The 22,835-nt window shown below is 41.6% G+C and overlaps 1 long non-coding RNA gene across 1 annotated transcript in view; it reads left to right on the top strand.

Moving 5' to 3' along the window:
- LOC138760853 (uncharacterized) overlaps nt 1–22,835 on the top strand; it is a 118,383-nt gene that overhangs the window by 34,380 nt on the left and 61,168 nt on the right. The window lies entirely within an intron of this gene.

The raw sequence follows: 22,835 nt of genomic DNA, 5'->3' as shown, positions 1-22,835 counted from the left end.
TATTTGAGGATAATAGTAAATAAGGATTTACACAATTTATATAAGCTTAATTATCTCCCTTTGCTCTGAAAGATTGAGGAGAACCTTGGTAGATGGAGAACCCTCCCCATAACTTTGGTGAGCAGAGTTCATTGCATTAAAATGAAGGTGATGACAAGACTATAATATCTATTTCAGTCTTTGCCCATTCCATTGCCCCAGGGCTTCTTTAAGGTGCTCAATGGATGTGCCAGATAATTCTTGTGGAATGGTAAAGTGGCTAGCATCTCCATGGAAAAGTTGACTTGGGATTATATATTGGGAGGTCTGAAATTGCTGGATTAAAAAAAATATATTATTGGGAAGCCCAGTTGAGGTTTATCGCCTCACTCTTTGAGAGAGGTGGTACCCTCTCCTGGCACAAATTGGACTAATTGGTAGGAGAAAAGATAGCATGAAAGTTTATATATAAATGGGACACTAAATTGATATCAAATAAAATGGATAACCCCATATTAAAACATGTAATTCAGATGTCAGATCACTCGTCTGAGTACTACTGATATCATGTAACCCAGAACTATCTGTCACATATTCTGGTGGTTGATGACTAAACCAGCTCTCCCACCAGACTTGCCTGGTGCAGAGGGTGGCTAGACACACTGTAGGATGAAAAACAAGACCTGTCAAAGAGCAGATGAACCCTCTTGTCGGATCAACGGTCATCTAACAAGCACATGCCAGGAAGCATGGAAAGGACATCCCTTGCATTGAACCTTAATCTGGCTATTCACTGCAATAGAACTTCCCCCAGCCATCTTGGACCTCACCATGCCAGTGGATCTGGGAGAGGATGTTGAGAGGATGTCTGGACCTATGCAACCCCTACTCACCTAAATCCATTCACGCACATGTTGTTCCTTTCTGAGAAGTGGAGTATCCTCATATAAAACCCCACAAACTGACTGAAAGGAACCATCATCATCCTATGGGTTGGATAGCCAGAAGAATTCAGATGTGACAAAAAATAAGTCAACATATCAGAATAAAGGTGGGGATATCTCCTAATGTTCCCTTGACACCGAACAAATTAATACCAATGACTCTGGATAATAAGATCTGGACACCTGGTGCCAGAAGGGCATCAGGTGTATCGAGGATTGTCTGAGCAAGGGCATCTTGTGTAATTTGAACAGCTAAAGATAAATATGATTTGTCTAATAAAACTTTCTTCTGCTATTTTCAGTTAAGACCTTTCTTAAGGGATCATTTGGGACCATCTGTGTCCTGCCCATCTGTAGGGACATGGAGATTCTAATTCAAAGGGGGAATTTGCATAAGTTTATTTCTGTGATGTATCTCCTATTCCAAAGTGAGGGCCCGAAGTCAGGCCTATAAGGCAAGAGAAAGGTGGGAGTCAGACTTAGGCACAACAACCACAAGTGGTGCTGGTCAGACCTGTGTCTGGACAAAATGACAGCGGTTATTAATGCCAGGTACAGATTGGTGCAATACAATTTCATACATCGACTGTACCTCACACCACATAAATTACATAAATCTAAATCAGAAATTTCAGAAATGTGCTTTAGGTGTGGTGTGGAGATTGGAACTTTATCCATTCAACCTGGCTGTGTACAAAGGGAAGATCCTTCTGAGAGGGCCTAGGGGACATTTTGAAAAAAATTGCAAAAAAAATTACAAAAGTGGATTTTCCACAGGATCTGGAATTATACCTTCTAGGAAACATTATGGACATGAGTTTTAAACTGTCCAGATACCAAATTCAGTTTGTAAAGGTCACCTTTTCTGTAGTCAGGAAGTGTATAACGGTCATGTGGAAGTCCGACTCCCAACTAAATATTACACGATGGAATATGGAAATGCAGAGTTGTATTCCCCTGGAGAAAATTATTTACAATTTAAGGAGGAAATATGACATGTTCGTTGGGGATTGGCCACCCTATCTAGGCGAGAGTTATCTATGCGAGAGTTAAGGACATTAAGTCAATATCATTGGAGTGCTTAACTCTTACACATGTGCCAACTAAATTCCAATACATGAACCCACTGTGCATGCATCAACCAGACTTGCACATGCTCACAGGAATCAAGATGGTTGCACCCAGCCTATGGACCCCAGGACACCGACTAATAAGGTTAAATACGCATATTTTGCCTCTTCCATACCCTGTATCTCTGTTATCGTTTGTAAAATACAACATAAACTGTGGAAATTTTATGTTTTTTCTTTTTTTTAAACAAATGTACGCAATTCCAACATGTGTCTATCTGAGATACGTACCTGTACATCCTTTCGGTGGCACATTCTTCAGATGCTAAGCTCCCTTGTGTAAAGCTAATCTTTTGGTCCCTCCATTTTTCACTGAAGCCCTGTGCTCGCATCCTTCTTCCCAACCCATGAGCTCAATCTCTCTTCCCTCCTCCATGGACAAGTTCTGGGAAATGACCTTCACAAAGGTACTTGATGCTTCTTCCTATTCACTGCTCAAGAATCAACCTCCATCTTCTCTTCCCAAATATTCACCGTCTCATCAACCTCACTAGACATTCATTCCCCTGGTGCATCATGGCTGTGGTGGAACAATACAAAATGCACTGCGGTTATTTGTCTAACAACCTATTCTGGGAGCACCTCCCAAAACACTGATCTCTATAGCCAATGTCAAGGGCACCACCTATAGATACTCTTCCAAGTCACACACCATCCTGTCTTGGAAATATGTTACCATTCCTCCATTGGCACAGGGACCAAATCTTGAAACTCCTTCCCACAATAGCGCTGAGGGACAAGAGTGATTCAAAAGGGCAGCTTATCCCTGCTTTCTAAAAGGTTATTGGGAAAGAACAGTAAATGCCAGACTTCTAGTGATGCCCAAATATGGAAAATTAATGTCAAAAATAAAACTCCAAGTGCTGGCTGTTTGCCAGGAGAATCCATTGCCATTTTAAAGCAGACTTCCCAATGATAGTTTTTTAACTGCCTGGCAAGCTCAGTGCATAGAACATTACAGCACAGTACCGGCCATTTAGCCCACAATGTTGCACTGACTATGTAAACCTACTCCACAGCAATCTAATTTTTCCCTGCTTCACACCTATAACCCTCCATTTTTCTGACACCCATGAGTCTATCTAAGAATCTTTTGAATGTCCCTATTGTACCAGCCTCCACCACCAATCCCGGCAGTACATTTCAGGCACCCACCATTTTCTGAGTGAAAAAAACTTGTCTGGCATCTCCCCTAAACTTTCTTCCACTTACCTTAAGCAGGGGTCCTCTGGTACTTGCTATCATCAACCTGGGGAAAAGGTGCTGACTGTCCACCCTATCTAAGCCCCATACCTCTATTAAGTCAAGCTCTCTTCCTTCATGGCTCATAAGAGAAAGCTCTGTTGATGTTCCACATGAAGTAAAAAAAAATTTAGAATATCAGCCTTCAGTGAAAAAATATTGGCATCTATAAAAATTTGGAAACAAGTCAAAAACTCATTTCAGAAGTAAAGCAGCGATTTCAGAGAAAGATAGCTGGGTATGTTGAGGAAATTATTGCCTCTGGTCATTGAAACCTACTAAAATAAACAACCTAAGATTTTAAACATATTTTCTGATTGAAAACTAAACTTGCTGGTATTTTAAGAACAATAAACAATTACAATAGTTTCAATTACAAAGAGCCAATTACAATAGGCTCTTTAATTGTGTCTCCCACAGTTGCCTTCCTCCTCTACCAGATGTTTCTTCCAGAATGGAAAACTCCCATGTTTGACTGGAGATCACCTGACAGGAAATTCAACTGCCTGACATGGCATTCAGTATTATGAACTGAAACTTGATTTTCCCATGGTGCCCATGGTGGAACTGGATGACATTCAGTTGTTTTTGTGCCACTGTAGGGTGTGTGGCCCCAGGTAACCCTGACATGTTTTCTGCATCAGGGTGCAGTGACTTGACATCACCTAATGCTGTGCTCCCTTTGCAGTGTTATACATGAGCTTGTTCCATGATTCCTCAGGGCATTCAATGTTGGGCAGTCCTGCTAAAGCCAGATCCTCCCAGTGAGACTCAAGAAATTGTAGATGCTGAAATCTTGAGCAAAGCTTGAGATATTAGAGGGTCTCAGTGAGTCAGCAGCGGACATGGAGGGAAATGGACAGTCAACATTTTGGGTCAGGAGTCTTTTTCAATTCAGGATACTCTCAAAACTTCAAGAATTGGTTAAATCCATTGCTTTACCTATTGCTGGGAAACAGCTGAATTATGTCCACCCTCACACCCACGTCACTCCCAACCTCATGAGGCACTGACCTGGATCTCCTTATGCTCAGACCACTGACTCTCCCTGGGATTGTACAACTAAATAATTCCCTCCCCTGACTGAAATCTTGATATCTGCACTCCCCATCAGCATCAATGCTTTGTGGATCCTCCTCCCTTGAGCATGAGCCCTCGGTCTCTCACTTCCCACCTTGAGAATTAACACAACCCCTCATCCTCCCTCCTCCACTGTCTTGAGCATCATCCTCTCACTGTACCTCTACCTCTTCTTAAGCACTGGCCCCTGAGCCCTCTGCATCCCCACTTACTCAGGCGTTTTATAACACCAAGTAGTAATCTATACTTGCGCAAAGCAATTTTTAAAAATGTATTTTCACATGGTTAAGTATCACATGCACAGGCACAAGTCATCTTGTGAGTGAACAGATTATTAAAATTCACTGTAGAGGCCAAAATGTGTAATACTTGCCTTGTTAGGTTGGCATCCCGTTTGGTTCCCACGAGCATCGCATCCCGAGTTAGTTTTACTTTCAGTGGCCATCTTTGTGGTTGTGCAAATGTGCAGTTCCAGGAGCATGTGCAGTGTGTTCGGGTGCTGCGGTGCAGGTAGAATCATGCACGGTGGGGCAGAGTGTGAATCAGGAGTTTAGTTAGAATATTTTAAAATTTGGAGCGATAGAAAAGGGTGAGTGAAATGCTCATAACTTTAGTTGACCATTAGCATTAATGTTACTCTGTATTCATGGAACATCAGTACAGATGTTATTTATGAATATTTCCTGTCAACATTAAAGAAGATAATTTCAAGTATACATGTTAAGTAAAAGATTAAAATACATTTGGACTTGTATTGAAACTAACTGAAAATGCATCACTAATAAGTGTCTCACTTAGCCTAAAAGTGACTATTTGTTGGATTGAAGATGCTATATTCATTCCTAATCAAAGTGTGTACATTGGAGACAAGAACGTAGAATTGAAAAGACAAAAAAAAAACATTGTATTTTCAAATTCAAAGGACTCTATCTGCAATTTTTAATTTTTCAATTGAAATATTCACATACCGCTGGGCAAGGGTAAACTGAGCAGCGAAAATTCACTGCTTACAATTTACAGGACCGCTTCGGCACCTCATGGAGACAGGAGGGAGCAATGGCTGTCTTCATTGCCCATAAGCCCCCACACAGCTGGACCCGCTATGCCAGCGCCAGGGAAACGCAGAGCGGGTCCAGCTGCATGGGGCAATATGGGTACCGAAGATGGCCATTGACACCACGACAACACACTCCCTTTAATTACTAGGTTAAAATAATAACCCCAATTAAAAGTTGAAGCCATTCTAGCTCTATAGTAATAGAGCAAGTCCAGTACTTTAATAATAGAGCAAGCATTTAGCACTGGGCCCTTGAAAACCTATGCTACTTTTGCTACTTTGTTAATCTGGCACTGCATTAACCCACCCAAGAACTGACCTTGCAATAGATGGTTATTTTCCCTCCGTAAAGTGGTCATTATCCATTCAATTAAAACTGGCCTCACTGCAACTCCATTATATTGCTTCTTCAATATACCCAGAGGTGTTCCCACTTGCTGCTCAACTGGAGGATGGGAAATACACCATATCTCCTCATCAGCATGTGACTCCTCCATCACTGAGTTCAATCAAGATTCCGTTATTATCATGTATTAGTACAGAACATGTGATATTGCACAAATTAAGGCAGAGTCACCATTAATGTTGCCCAGCATCCCTTACAGCACTGGAGAAAGAGAGGCAAAAGAGTCATTGTGTGTTCATGGATCACCTCCAGTGCTCCTGCAGCCTCTCCAGCCACCCAGATTCCCATTTGATTCTTCAGAAACCAGAGGTTCTGATCCAAACTTCCAACATGATCAAGAAGCCTTCAGCATCCAAAACTCTTTGGGAGCCCTTCTGGCTCTCAGCGCCCTCCTGAATTCTGGCACCTAGTTGCCATGAGCCAGTCTCCAGCAGCTCGCATCTCATGCTGGTTCCCCTGACTGCAGGTTGCCGGCAGTCTGTGTGGGTCACTCAGCTGCTGTGCTCCTCATTGATTGGTCCCCATGGTTACTGTCCTGTTGGGTCATCATCTCTGCTTCTCCTTCTCTCCCCTTTCTGGTGCCCTGTGCCAGTCTCTGTTCCCCAGGGTCTGCAACCCCTTGTGGCTGCTGCCGAGCAGAGGTAGCACCATCTTAGGCCCAGACCCATGGTTGCAAGATTTTAGTTTAAAAACACAGTCAGCTCCTTTAACAGGCCATTTAATTCCTGGCCAGAGCTGCCAGCACTAGGTCAAGGTTCCACTATTGTCATATAATTCTACATTTAGACAAAGAGTTGCCACTTTGTCCAGCACCCCTTACAGAAACCTACAGCAGCTAGTGTTCCTAGGTGGTCTCCCTTCCAAGTACTGACCAGACCTGAACCTGCTTACCTTACTAGATCAGACAATCTCAGGCATATTCAGGCTATTAGATGCTGTACCGGGTGGTTGAACCCTCTCCAGGGTCCACAGCAGTGGCAGTGCTATTTATTCAAAGATGAAATATTCAGGCAAAACAAGACTGAATGATGTCATTTTGAGACAGGTACCAATTAGGATGATGCTTGAATCTGAAGGAATGAATTAATCCAGTAAGAGGAGTTGCATTCGTTAAATCAATCTTTGATACATTCAAACCACATATTTGATCCTCATGGCTACATTATCAATCTCTGCATTTGAGCTGGCCTGGTTATCTCTTTCCTTAGTTGATGAATCATTTTTCTCATGAAGTTTTTGTATGTTCAATTTCAATATTTAAAAATTTTCTTTACATTTCCTTTTGATTATTTACTGAAATAAATAAGGATTAAATTTGTGGTTTAAAAAGGCTTTGGGAAGCAACAAGATTGAGCACTGACAGAGGGATAATGTCAATTATGGAACTGAATTATAAATTAGCATGAAAGAAATGAGTTTTTACAATATTGCATAAGTAAATGTGCATCATTCAGTATTGTTTTGCCTTATTATTCCCCCTCTGAATCATTCTCCAATGTTATGCGGAATTTTCATAAAACCGTTAATTAACAAGGTCCGTCTGAGGATGAATCCTCTCCTGATCCTGCATGGGAAGGGGCCTGTGCATTTGTTTCAGGTCAGATGGTGCTCCTCAGTCGCATGTCCCTTGCTCTCTCCTGCAAGATCCTTGCAATTTTGCATCCCAATCCATCTTGGATATGCTTCCATGCTGTTCTCAGGCATTGCATTCCAGTGGAATCTGATTGATGACTTCCCTGGCAAGAAAAACATTTTCTTTGCAGCTTCTCTTGGAATTTTGAAAGACGTTTTAAAGGAAGTGATTAAAATGCACAGCCTTGGAGACACAGACAACCTTGAACCTCGTCAGATGTCTGAACGGACATCAAAACCCAAACTGGACCAATGATCAAAGTTCTGTGCAGAGGTGAGCATTGCCACTAGATGGCGAAGGAAGTATGTTTAATAACATGACATTCTTCAGTTTACAAGACCCAGGAATAGATGTTAAACACTCCACCATGCAGTCAAATCACAGCTAAAATCGTGCCTCAGGACAACTTTCCTGCTGATTTGTATCTTTGAGCTCAGCCTTGAATGAGCTCACTGACTGACTGTCACAGATCTTTGGAGATAGTGAAGGTCAAAGATTTATAACACTTTGCATGAAGACATCTCTACTCATTTCAGTGTACTATAGTCAATCCTCCTTCTGGGACTCTGTTGCTTCTTCTGGACTCTCCTTACTGAGGAAGCAACAAGTCAGTGCCCACGCTCATTTTTATTATCTTGATGAATTCACATTTTTCACAATGGCAATGAAAGTGGGACCATTTTCACTCAGCCTCTCCCCATTAGAAGTTCCCTCACCCGAGGATCCCGTCTTCTCCATGCCATCTGCATCGACACAAGGCAGGATGTTCCTCTTCGGGCATGTAAACTAAATTCGAAGTGACCATTCTCCAAAGGCCTGGACAACTGTAGGGGTTCCAGTCCCTGGCAATAAAGACAAACGTACAATTTGTCTTTCAAATTGCCATCTAAACCTGCATAATTACTTTCTGCATCTCTGTGCACCAGCTAGTTTGACCAGTTCATCATCATTTTTAATATTGTTTTCATGCTTGTGATTAAAATGAACACTGTCTACCAACCTTTTCCACTTGTGAATCTGACTGTACTCTTCCAGTCCATATGGAGAAAGGGACAGGTCCTGCAACAGCTGAAAGATGCCAGCAGAGTCCACATCTACAAGAGGAAAGGCAACCGCCAGTCTTGCGACAATCACCGAGGCATTTCCCTCTTGTCCATTTCAGGGAAGATTCTGGTCGGCGTCCTGCTCAACCGCCTTCTCCAACATCTTAACCATAACCATATAACCACTTACAGCACAGAACAGGCCAGTTCGGCCCTATTAGTCCATGCCGTAACAAATCCCCACCCTCCTAGTCCCACTGACCAGCACCTGGTCCATACCTCTCCAGTCCTCTTCTCTCCATGTAACTATCCAGTCTATCCTTAAATGTAACCAATGATCCCGCCTCAACCACGTCTGCCGGAAGCTCATTCCACATCCCTACCACCCTTTGCGTAAAGAAATTTCCCCTCATGTTGAGCAAGGTCTGCTCCCAGAAAGCCAGTGCGGCTTCTGTGCTGAACATGGGACCGCAGACTTGACTTTTGCTGCGTGCCAACTCTAGGAAAAATGCCAGAAGCAACACAGTGACCTCTTCGTGACCTTTGTCGATCTAACCAAGGCTTTTATACAGTCAGCAGAGAAGGCTTGTGGAATATCATGGAGAAGTTTGGCTGCCCAAGCAAATTCATCACAATCGTCCGTCAGTTCCACAACAGTATGATGGTGAAAGTTCTGGATGACAGCGACGAGTCAGAGGCCTTCCCAGTGACAAATGGCATCAAACAAGGCTGCATTCTTGCCCTGACTCTGTTCAGTATGGTATTCTCTGCCATGCTGACAGATGCCTTCTGTAAATACAAAGAAGGAATCCACGTCAGGTACAGGACTGACGGCAGGTTGTTCAACCTCAGGTGCCTGCAGGCAGTTACAAACGAGCAAGAGACTGTCATTAGAGACTTCCTGTTTGCTGATGACTGCGCACTCAATGCCAGAACAGAGCAGAAGATGCAGCGTGAAATGGACTGCTTGAGACAACTTCGGTCTCACTATCAACACCAAAAAGACCCAAGTTATGTATGAGCCTGCCGTAGGAAAGCCATACCAGGAGCCACGCATCACGGTGAAGGGCCAGAACTTCCAGGTAGTCAACAACTTCACCTACCTGGGCAGCATACTCTCTCACGCAGTGAACATAGATGCTGAGATCAACAACAGGATTACCAAAGCCAGTGCCACCTTTGGGAGACTCTGTGAAAACGTCTGGGAGCTGAGAGTACTCAGCCTTACCACCAAGCTGAAGGTCTACTGTGCAGTGGTCCTAACCACTCTCCTTTATGCCAGCGAGATCTGGGCTGTCTACAGCAGACACGCCAAACAGCTCAACCACTTTCACCTGACCTGTCTCCACAGATTCCACATAAGGTGGCAGGACAAAGTCCCCGACATGGAAATCCTGGAATGTGCTGGGCTCTGAAGCATCTACACCCTCCTGCTGAAAGCTCAAGCCAGGTGGGATGGACATGTGGTCAGAATGCCAGACAGCCAATTGCCTAAGCAGCTGCTGTACAGAGAACTGTGTCAGGGCAAGCGCTCAGTTGTGGGGTGGGGGGGGGGGGGGTGGGGGGTAGAAGAAACATTACAAAGACTACCTCAAAGCATCCTTCAAAGGCCTGGGACTCAACAACATGGGAGATGCTTGCCCTCGACTATCCAGCAAGATCACCACAGGAGCCCGTGCAGGTGAAGTCAGGCACATCATTGAGGCGCAATGAAAGCATGCTATGCACAAGGCCCGAGCAGCATCCACTGCCACGACACATGTGGGCGAGGCCTCATGGCCCGGATTGGCCTCACCAGTCAACTCTGGACCCACAGCCATCAATTTTCTACTTGACTTTGAAGCCATGGTCATCTTCGACTACAAAGGACAAACAACAACAACAACAATATCTACCAACCTTTTCCACTTGTGAAGTCCCTTTGCAGACTTTCTTTACAGTCTAGCTTTGTAAATTCAGCAGCCTTGGAACAATGTATCTTTATCTAAACTAGTGGTTTTGATTTATTATTGTGCAATGCATATAACAATAAACTCAATGTGCAGATATTTGCTGCAGTCAAACAGTTACTTCACAAATTAAAAAAAAAACAACTACAGTAATGTACACTAAATTAAAGATAACAAATACAAAAGATATAAATTAAATATTCAGCTACCATAGTGCAAGAAATAAAAATGCCAAAAGTTATACATATTGTACATATTCGTTATATGTAAATTACATGACCTTTCCTCGTTGACCCTGCTCTCACTGGCTGGCTCGTGACTCCTTCCCTTTCTTCCCCATAAAGACTCTAATGCCATAAGCCTACCCCCAGTTCGAGTCCGGGTCAGTGTGAGTGACCAACACAGGGATGCTGTCCATCTCTTGCAAATAAAAGCCTTCAGTTTCGGTAACTTCAGTCTTTGTGTAATTGATCATACATCAATTGTGGAGACCGTCTTTTTTGTGGTGTTGGAGCAGTCCATGGTAAGTGTAATAAGGAAGGCTCAAGAGCTTGATATCATTTGGAAAGAAACTGTTCTTGAACCTTGAGTTGTTGGTGTTCAGTCTTCTGTACCTCTGCCTGAAGATAACGGTAAGAAGAGGTTGTAACCAGGATGATGGGGGTTCTTTGTTTCCTGTCTTCTTGAGGTAGCATCTCACATGCATGTCTTTAATGGATGGGAGGATGGAGCCTTGGATGGACCTGGCTCTGTTTGCTACCTTCTACAGTCTTCTGCTTTCCTGGGCACTTGACTTACCAAACCAGGCTGTGATGCAACCAATCAATGTACTTTCCTCATTGCACCTGTAGAACTTGGATGGAATATTTGATGACTTGTCAAATCTCTGACTTCAGAGAAATTTAGGCTTTCTTTAATATGCTGGCTTCAGGAGAGGTCTTCTGAGATATAGAGTCCATGGAACTTGAACCTGCTCCACCTCCATCCCACCAATGTGGACTAAGAAGGGGGCATTTATTTTTGCATATAAAAGATGATGTGATAGAATTCAATGAATCAAAAAAAAGGATCCGGGAACAAAAACTGGTACAGCTTGAAAAATATATAAAAATTTAGGAAGGACATTCATCTTAATAATATTGGCACATCTAATTAATGTCATCGAAAGAGGGGACCACTGTGTCAAGGACTTTTTAATTTGACTCATTAAGGTAAGAACATTTTTAAAAATTAAAAAAATATATTGAATTTCTTAGTAATAGATAGTTACCTAGATAGTTGAACTGATTTTTAGCCATTTTAAATATAGGAATCTAGAGAGAAAGAAGAACCCAAAACAAACAGCTCACTCTTCTAAAAATTCAATTTATATCCTGAAAATTGCCCAAATTGATCATCATCATCATGGCCCATCCCTTCACGAGCAAAGATGAACACGGTGCCTTGTAGCTCTTCTGCCCTCATAGAACTTTTTGTAGTTGTTGGCACATTGTGATGTGCCACTGCAAATCGCGGAACGCCATGCAGTGCAATTTTGTTTTGCAAGGCCTTTCCAGTCAGTATGGTTGACATGGAATGACTGGAGATTGCGCTTGATTATGTATTTGTAGCGAAGACGTAGGCGGCCAACGGGGTGAGGAGCATCTGGTAGCCCACCGTAGAGGACATCTTAGGGCAATTGGCCGTCCTCCATACAGTCAATATGGCCAGCCCACCACAAGCGGCGAGTGTGGATGATTGAGTAGAGGTCTGTACTTCCAGTCTTCTCCAGGACTTGGACTTTTGTGACTCTGTCACGCCATGAGTAGCCAAGGATGGATCTGAGGCAGCGGAAATGGAATGCGTTAAGGTGGTGTTCTTGCTTTCTGTATGTGACCCAGGATTCATAGCCATAGAGAAGAAATAATAAAATGGATGGAATCAACTGGTCAGGATTTGATATATACAACAAAAGGTCATCTGCATAAAGCAACTCCTTATGAACATTTCTTGCTCTTGTGATTCCTGAGATATCAGCTGATTGCCAAAAAGCCGCTACTAAAGGTTCTAAAGCCAAATTAAATAATAATGGACTGAGTGGATATCCCTGCCCAGTTCCACTATACAATTTAAAAGATTTGGATTTGATTCAATTAGTAAAAATTGAAGCTGTAGGAGATTAACATATCAATTTAATCCAATTTATAGACTGGGAACCAAAATTAAATATCTCTAATACACTGAATAAATATTCTCATTCTACTTTATCAAAATTTTATCAGCATCTAAAGAAATAATTCATTCAGAGGATGAAACTGTAGGAGAATAAAGAATAGCTGACAGCCTACAAATATTTCTAAAAACAACAATAAGTTCCTTGGTCTTGGTGATGTTGAGAGAATAATTGCTGTTCTGGAGCCAGCCAATCAGATTCTCGATCTCTGTTCTGTATTCTGACTCAATATTTTCAGTTATTCAGCCAACAGTGGTGGTGTCGTCAGTGAGTTTATTGATTACGTTGGAGCCAAATCTGGCTCTGCAGTCAAGAATGTACATGAAATAGAGCAGGGGACGTAGCCTTTGGGTGCCCTTGTTTTGATGGTCAGTGTGGAGGGGAGGTGATGTTGCCAATCCACTCTAATTCAGGTCTGCCAAGAATCCAGATGCAGAGGGACAAACAGAGTCCAAGATCCCATAGAACATAGAACATTTCTGCACAGTACAGGCCCTTCAGCCCATGATGTTATGCCGACCCATATATACCTACCATAAGATACAGGTTCCAATCCAGGCAACATCCTAGTAAATCACCTCCAAACCCTCTCCATCGCTTCCATATTAAAAAGTACCCACTTACTTTGCAAGTAACTTACTTTGATTGTACATTTCACTGGTCTGATGATGATAAATGTCAAGCTGTAGTCAGTGAACAACAGTCTGGTATAGATGTTCTGCCATCTAGATAATATAATGCAGCATTGACAGCCAGTGAGATGGTTTCTGCCGTTGACCTGTTGTGATGACAGGTGAAATTAAGTGGATCCAGGTCCTTCTTGAGAGAGGAGTTTACCTGTTCTATAACCAACCTCTCCAAGCACTTCATGGTAGATAGTGCCACTGGCTGATAGTTGTTGAGACAGGTCACCTTGCTCTTGGGCACCACTACAGTGGATGTCCTTTTGAAGCAGGTGGAGGTCTCCAACAGTTGTAGCAGGAGATTGAAAAATTCTATCCAGTTAGTTTGCAGATTTAAGAACATGATCAGGTACACTACCTGGGCCATACACCTTTTAAGGATTCACCCCTCTGAAGATTCTGCTCACTTCAGCCTTGGAGCCTGGGAGCACAGAGTTGCCAGGTGCTGAGAGAGCTCACAAGCGTTCTTCATTATTTTCCCTCTTTAAGTGAGCAGAGAAGGCATTGAGCTCAAGAGAAAGCTATGAGATGAAATTCCATTTATTGCCATTGTCTAGTAAAACTAGCAACAAAACATCACAGATCTCCTTATACAGTAAAACAAAACTGCCTAACAATACACTACTACACAAATAGTTACTAGAGTTTAGACATGATACAGCAAGTCAGGTTGCAACAGATGTTAATATGTCCACCATTCATATGGCAAAGAACGCTTCCCCAATCCCGGAAGCTGCTGTGCATTATATGTGCCGCCATCACAAGTCAGACTCCCCACTGGTTTTAAGTAGAGTATACACTGCATGGTCACAGTTCATGGAGCTTCCCGAACTTTGGCACTGGCTACCCTGAGGCCCAGACAAAGCAACCTTCAGACTTCTATAGACCCTCAAAGCCCGGGTAAAGCATCTCTGAGTCTTTTCATTCTGGCATGACTTTGCAGCTCACGGTCACACTGGACACTTCACCAGCTCTGCTGCTCCTCCTTCTCCTTCAATACCAGGAACCTCAATGATGACCCAAAGATGTCTGAAAACTGCTGGACTGCCACGACACAAGCAGCTTGACCCCTCTACTAGGCCACATCTGTAGCTCCATTTTCTTCAGAGAGCAAGTCCTTCACGAATCCACAGCATCCACACGAATCAGCTCCTGTTTGGTGCTCTCCTCTGCATCACGTGACTCATTGCAATCAAATGTCCAACTTCATAGAATCAATGATAAGTATGGCTCCACATCTATGCTACGTCGCAGCGACTGTAACTGAGAGAGAAGTCACAGCAGACCTAGTCTGCGTCGCCTTCACAATTAGTGATACTGCCTTGTTTCAAGGTGTGCAAGGCCTGCCTCAGCTGTTAAACTTTTGTATGAGACTCCAGTTTGGTCTGGAATTGTCATTGTATGTTGGTGATGGCCTTCTGGAGGTTGTACCTAAGCTTTCTGTATATTTCCAAATCTAAGCACGAACTGTCTTCAAATGATTGCATATCTCTTGGTTCACCCATGCTTCTAATTTCAATGCACTCACATAGTCTCAGTAGGAACACACCTTTATAACATCACCAGACCACTAAAGACTTCCTTTACTTACCGCAGACCTCATAAAAGAAACCCATGGAACATTCTGGAGACACTCAGCAGGTCATGTAGCATCCATTGGAAGTAAAGGGTAACTAATGCTTCTGACCTGGATCCTTATCAGGAATAAAGAAAAAACAGGCAGATGCCTCTATATATAAAAAAAATTGGAAGGAGGTGGAGAGGAGGGAAGGAGGAAGCGGGAGAGGCACAAGCTAGCAGGTAAGCGTTGGATACAGGTGGGAGGGTAGAGGAGAAAAAAAGTTGAGGTGACGGGAAGAGGAAAGAGGACTAGGAAGGGTAGCTCTCCGATAGAAGGAAAGGGCTGTGGAGTTGGAAGAAAAGAAACAGAGAGAAAGAGAGACATGGGGGAGGGGATAAACAGAAATTGGAGAAGTCGATATTGCAAATTCTCACAGTTGTTATTGTATAGTATGGAGATACTGTCCTTCCAGGCAGTTCTTAAAGAGACATGGAATGAACTTATTATTGCTGTAGTTGATTCTGTCTCACAGTGGTGCAATTAATAGAGCTACTACCTCACAACTCCAGCGACCTGGGTTCTGCCCTGAACTCGGGCACTGTCTGTGTGAAATTTGCACATTCTCCCTGTGACCATGTGAGGTTCCCCTGGATGCTTCAATTTCCTCTCTAATCTCAAAGATATGGGCAGGTAGATTATTGGCCACTCCTGTAGGGTGTAAGTGAGTTGTAGAATCTGGGGGGAATTGGTAGAAATGTGGGAAAATGGCATAGATTTGTAAAAATGGCTATGGGAAAGTCAGACTAAACTTGATGGGCCAAAGGGGCATTTTCATACTGCATCATTGTGTAAAAAAAAAAAAACACTGGAAGGTGTATTGATTTCAAGGTGTGTGAAGTAAAAAGTTTAAATGTTGTGTTGTCCTGGGTGGAGGTATGTATTCTACCGAGTCCCCTTTGGTTCAAAATTATTTGTGTGCCAAAATATTTTCTTTTGTATTTGAGAAGGATAATCAAAGATTGACGTATTACTTATTCTTGCAATTTGAAATCAATTCAGCAGTTTCAAGTTTGTGCTTTTCTTTCTTTTCTGCAAAACATCATTTTATGAAAATAGAAATTGGCAATTTTTTTTGGGGGGGTGTGCAAGTACCTTGCTTGGGATGCAGGATAGTCTGGCTAACCTGATGGAAGTATGTGATGAAGAAAATTGATGAAGGGTATAAATTAGATGTGATCTATATAAATTTTAGATAGATAGATAAAACAAATATGGGAACAAACCCTTCAGCCCATCAAATCCACACAGACCATCGTCTTTTTACACTGAACCTACATTATTTTTTATTCTCCCCACATTATCATCAACTCACCCCTGACAGTACACTCACCTACACATGAAGAACAATTGACATCGCCCAATAAGCCTACAAACCTGCACATCTTTTGGAGGGGAAAGAAACCCATGCATGTGTGAACTCCACACTAACAGCATTGAAGATCAGGATTGAATCCAGATCTCTGATGCTGTGAGGTAGTGGCTCTACTTGCACTTTATTTCTGAAGGCATTTGTCAGTGGACAGTGTAGAGAGCTATCAAAGAATACAACAGGTTACATATATGGGCAGAGAAATGGCAGATGGAGTTTAATTTAATTAACTCTTGGAATAAGAGGATGTCACTTTAAAACCGAGATGAGGAAATATTTCTTCAACCAGAGGGTGGTGAATCTGTTGAATTTGTTGCCACAGATGACTGTGGAGATCAAATCATTGGATAGGTTTAAAGTGGATATTGATTGTTTCTTAATCAGTAAGGGCCTCAAAGGTTATGAGGAAAATGCATTAAAATTGGGCTGAAAGAAGAATACATCAGTCATGATTTGAATGATGGAGCAGACTCGATGGACCAAATGGCCTAATTCTGCTTATATCTCATGGAAAAGTGTGAGATATTGTACTTTTGGAGATCAAATATAAAGGGAATGTATATAGTTAATGGTAGGGATCTTAAAAGCAATGATGTTCAGGTTCATAACTCATTGAAAGTGACCACACAAGTAGACAGGGAGATGAAGAAGGAGGATGGTCTGCTTGGTTTCATTGGATGGGGAAATGAGTATAAAAGTAAGGATGTCATGTTGCAGCTATATTAAACTCTGGTTAGGCCACACTTGGAATATTGTGTGCAATTTGGTCATTGCATGAAAGGAAAGATGTGGAAACTGAAAAGGTTCAGAAAACATTTATCAGGATGTTGCCTAACTTAGAAGCTGAGTTATGGAGAGAGTTTGAACAAAGGGGTTGTTTTCTCTGATGCACAGGAGGCTGATAGAGTGTAACATCAGGAGAGGTATTGATAGGGTGGACAGTCAGAATCTCTTTTCCCAAGGCAAAAAGCCACACACCAGAGGACATGCATTTAAGGAGGTGGGGGGGTGGGGGGGGGGGAAGAAATTGAAAGCCGATGTGCAGGGTCTATATTTTGCACATTGATGGGAGCCTGGAATGAGCTGCCCCAAGTGATTGTGCAACCACACAGAATAGTAGCATTTAAAAGGCTTTAGGTAGACACATGAATATGCAGGGATGGAGGGATATCAAGCAGCAGCAGTTTTAGTTTGATTTGGACATCATGTTTGGCACAAGATACATGAACCAAAGGGCCTATAGCTTTGCTAGGCTGTTCTATGTTCTAAGTTCCACATAAAGAGCAGCTTATTAAAAATAAGATCTATACAATAAAGGGGTCCCTGCCAGTGAGGGGAAAAAACATTGGTTTCAGAGGTGAAAAATCCAAAAATATGTATTTTCTGGAAATCTGAAATAAAATGCTGCAAACACCTGAAGTTTTAACCCTGATTCTCCTTCTATAGTTACTGCATGACCCGCTGAGCATTCTGTCACTATTATTGAAAGCAGAGTTGTGGTAAATGTCTCAGACTAGAGAGACCCCATGAGAATGTTGTTTCTTTCAATGAGATTAACTTGCCTTTTTCTAAAATGGCTGAATTTGAGAGGGACAGTGAATTACAGGTCAGGACTACTCTGTTTAGAAAGGTTTTCCTCACATTCCCTCTGCATCTTTTGCCCATCTCTCTGAACCTGTTCCCTCTGGTCCTCAAACACCTGTTAATAGAAGCATTCTCTCTATGTTCACCTGTCTTTGTTATATACTTCATGCTTCTCTTTATGAATCACAACATAGTTATAAACCAGCCCTTCAGTCCAACTCATCCAAGCCAACCAAAGCTAGGCCCAGCTGCCCGCATTTGGAACACATTCCTCTAAACCTTTCCTAACCATGTACTTGTCTAAATGTCTTTTAAACTCTACAAACACAACGCTGGAGAAACTCAGCAGGTCAAACTGTGTCCTTTATATAGCAAAGATAAAGGTACATACTGATGTTTTGGGCTTGAGCCTTTCATCCTGCCCCTTTCTCAGATTGCAACATTCAGTGGTGATTGTAAACCTCTGCTGCCTTCCCACTGATCAACTGTGGCTCGCCTGCCTCTGAGTAGGAAGTGTGTGTATTCACTTCAGTCTGAGCTGACTCTGCAGGTGGAGTGTGAGGGAATACTGCACACCTGGAGATATGGTGGAATGTCATCATAGGGAACAGTGTGGCCTGTTTGTGGCTAATGTGGTTAGGTTTATGGTCAGAACCATGGGCTGGGAACATCGTTAGGAGTGGTGGGTCCAGGAGGAACTAGGGAATGTGATGTCACTTGGATATGGAGCCAGAGATGGGGCTTGAGAACATTGTTAGGTATGCAATAGCATCAGAATTTCTGGACCACTGTTTCATTAGTGCCCAGAATCAGGGGCTCAGAAAAGTTGGGCCTAAGCTGGGGTCTCAGGAACACTGTTAGGTGTTTGACTTGACCCAGGGGAAGAAACATGTGGGTCAGTGCTGGGGATCAGGAACAGAACCAGGATTGTGCATGGAATCAGGCATGGGGATTGGGGCTGGATTTGCATATAGAGCCATGGATCAAGAATGGGGACGGGTCTGCTGGAGAACATGTACTTCCTGAGTGTCACATATTTCATTTAACAATTTCTGTGACACTTAAAAGTTAATGCTTTTAAACATTATCTCTTTGATATCTATGTCTAATATAGTAATAATTTTGTTACAATTTAAATATGAAGGCTGCAAAATTGGGGGTTGTAACTAATATTTTCAACTATGAGAACTGAATGGCTTCCAGGTTTGTTATGAATACCAAACTCACATTTTAAGCTTGACTTGCAATAAATGGTCAACCAATCATGCTCGAGGAATGCAGTATTAGAATCTAGTGATGTTTGTCACAAGTTCTGATTGCCCCTGCCAAAATGAACCTCTTTGGCTAACACCATGAGTTAAATGAAGATACAAATTTAATCCAGCAGCAAGAGCTCTGACCACCACCCACTTCAATTCCCTGCCCCATTCTCTTGCTGACATGTCGCTCCATGGACTCGTACACTGCCAGACTGAAACCACCCACAAATTGGAGGAAAAACACTTCATCTTCCATCTGGGCACACTCCAAAAGGATGATATCAATATCGACATTTGGATTCCATTGGAAACCCTCCACTTACCCCCTCATCTTCTTCAGCTTCTCTCTCTTTCTCTCTTCCCCTCTTCACAGAGCCACAATCAATTCTTGCCTTTCGTCTTGTATCCAATCTGTTGGTCTGTACTACTTCCTCTCTCATTCTTCCCCCTTTCTTTCCCAAGACTTTAATTCAGATGCCTGTTTCTTTTTACTCGTACTTCGAGGAAGGCCTGATCCTCGAAACTTGGGGAGACTGGCTGAGATCCTCCAGCATTTCTGGGTTTTTTTTTAACTAGAATCACAGCAGCTTCAGACTTTCATGTTTCACTCCCACTTGCATTATCTACCTGATTTCTGCCATCTACACTAATTAATTTTCTTCTTTCTTTTACTTTGATCATCAAGGAAGCTCTGACTTTAATTGTCCTACCTTTTTCCCTCATGGAGAAGCATTGAGATTGTACTGACATCAGGTCATTAAAACTCCACCTTTCATATTCTTGGAGTAACGTCCCTAGGCCCTTGGCTGACACTTTTTTCCCCCCACTGTCTTCTAGGAATATATCAGGAGGATCCATCCCCACACCATACAGAAGCAGAATGTCACTCACTTTCTCTCACTGTCTGGGCACCAAAACCTCTATTGCACTGACAGAATATCTTAACACTCCCTGCACTTATAGCCGCAGTGAGCCTCCCCATTGAGAGCTTTGAGTTCAGCAGCAGCAACCAATTTCAGTGTTCAGCTTCTGCAATGCATAAAGCACTGGCTGCCTGGAATACATCGAACAGGTACAGATCCAATTAATGTTTATAGTCATATAGTCCAACGTGGACATCTTCTATCTTTATTTTCACTTCTTTTCTGCCTCTTCACCACCTCCATTCCCTTTTTTTCCCCATTACTGTTTTTTAAGTTTTCCTTTTTAATCTCAACATATGACAACGCACTTAAGACATGAAATACCCCAACAATCCCCATAAGCATTAACCCTTTAACCCCAAATGAACCTCCCATCCTTGGATTGCCCCTTTTTGGCAACCACAATTTCCCTTTCCATTCCATTTGTGAACTTACTCGCAAGCATCAACTGATTTCGCAGTGACCGTTATCCTCAATCCCCCCAGCCCCCCCAGAGAACACTATTTTCCCTTATCCATCTTTAAATCTTTATATATACATTATCTTTACTTTATTTTTACTTATTTTTGTATATTTCTTCTTGTCACTCCTCCTCCTCTCTTCTCCTGTCCTGCAAATGTTCAGCAAATTCTCGGGCTTTCTTTGGGTCCGAGAACAGTCTATTCTGTTCCCCAGGAATAAATACTTTGTACTGCTGGATGTCTTAATATAAAGTTAAAACCTTTCTTCCATAAGATTGTTTTCGCCATTAATTGAATATATAATCAAGTTTAAGTGTATCCCATTGGAAAATAAACCTGGGAACCATATATGGAACATAACAGAAAGAGCAAGCCTTGGACCACCACCACCTAAAATGATAAGAAAATAAACACGATCAGATTTAATGTGTATAAGTAGATGATACTTCATTTTGTTTGTATTCCTTTTGTATAAAGATATTGTATTTTATATGTTCAATATTAACTGTTTTTGGAGAGAGGGGGAAGGGAGGGATGGGGAAAAAAGAAAATGTCACTGAATATTTAAAGAGATGCATCTGTAAATATATTGGTTGATATGAAAAAAAAAGAACAGGTACAGATCAATATGTTCCACAAAATCTATGCTGCTTATGGTGAACTAGTCAATTCAAAGTTTGGAAATCTTAAGACCAGGACATCATCAAAATTAAAATGTCTCTAAGTCAAAGTGTTGAATAAAGTTTACATTATAGAGTGAATTTTTTTTAAATGGATAACCTTCTGACAAACTTTATGATCCACACCTATGTACTGTAATGCATTGAACAAATAATGTGGGTCATTCTTAGCAGAGAATCAGGTTTTGCATTTGGAGTTGTATTCATGTTTTAATCAGGAACACATAATGAGTGAATTCTGTGGATTACCTTGTTCTTCCAAAACAGTCTCAATTAGGATAGCATTAGTTTGAGAGTGGAGTGAGGTCTACACCACAGCATCACCTCTACATTCACTCTGAAGACAATTTGATGTCTGATTCTAACAAGATCTGAAAACTGACTGTTCTAAATTAAAGTGCAGTCTCACAACTTAAAAATTGCTTCTGGGGTTATGGAAGTGCAGATATTCCTATGGTCTGAGGACACAAGTTAAACCAATCAGAATAAGTCCCAATTTTTTTTTTAATTTAAATTTCTCACACTGAACCGTATTAACCAAAATATGTACAAAAGTTTCTCATTAAATATACACTGTGGCATTTGCCCAACCCCCCTTCCCTCCCTCCCCCCCCCCCCCCTTCTCACCTCCCTCCAAAACCAATAAATATTCAACAGATACAATAAAACCATAAAACTATGTCTTCACACAAGGGAAAAACAAACAAGAAAAATGTGTCATCTACTCTTAAATACTAAATCAATTGTTTTGTCATCTTATCATTTTAGGGGATGGAGGTCCGAAGCAAGCTCTGTCTGTTATTTTCCATGTATGGTTCCCAAATTTGTTCAAACAATGTAACTTTATTTTTTAAATTGTTATTTTTTCCAATGGAATACATTTATTCATTTCCATGTACCATTGCTGTATTCTCAGGCTCTCTTCCATTTTCCAAGTTGATATTAAACATTTTTTTGCTACTGTTAAGGCTATCATAATAAATCTTTTTTGTGCTTTATCCAATTTGAGGCCTAATTCTTTACTACTTATGTTACTTAAAAGAAAGATCTCTGGATTTTTTGTTATGTTATTTTTTGCAATTTTATTTAATATCTGATTTAGATCTTCCCAAAATGTATTCACTTTCGTACATGCCCAAATTGCATGTATTGTTGTTCGCATTTCATTTTTACAGCGAAAACACCTATCTGATAATGTTGGATCCCATTCTTTTAATTTTTGAGGAGTGATATATACCCTGTGTAACCAATCATACTGTATCATGCGTAACCTTGTGTTATTGTATTCTTCATAGTTCCAGAACATAACTTTTCTCATGTTTCATTTTTTATCTTTATATTTAAGTCCTTTTCCCACTTTTGTTTGGGTTTATAGCTTATTTCATCATTTTCCTTTCCTTGTAGCTTAATGTACATATTTGTTATAAATCTTTTAATTATCATTGTATCTATAATCGCATATTCAAAGCTGCTTCCTTCTGGTAATCTCAATCTGTTTCCCAATTTATCCTTTAAATAAGATTTCAGTTGATAGTATGCAAACATTGTACTGTGAGTTATTCCATATTTGTCCTTCAAAT

The sequence above is a fragment of the Narcine bancroftii genome, chromosome 4, assembly GCF_036971445.1.
Source record: "Narcine bancroftii isolate sNarBan1 chromosome 4, sNarBan1.hap1, whole genome shotgun sequence".
Lineage (NCBI taxonomy): Eukaryota > Metazoa > Chordata > Chondrichthyes > Torpediniformes > Narcinidae > Narcine > Narcine bancroftii.
The sequence above is the reverse complement of the archived record's forward strand: the minus strand, read 5'-3'. Positions and strand labels throughout refer to the sequence as shown.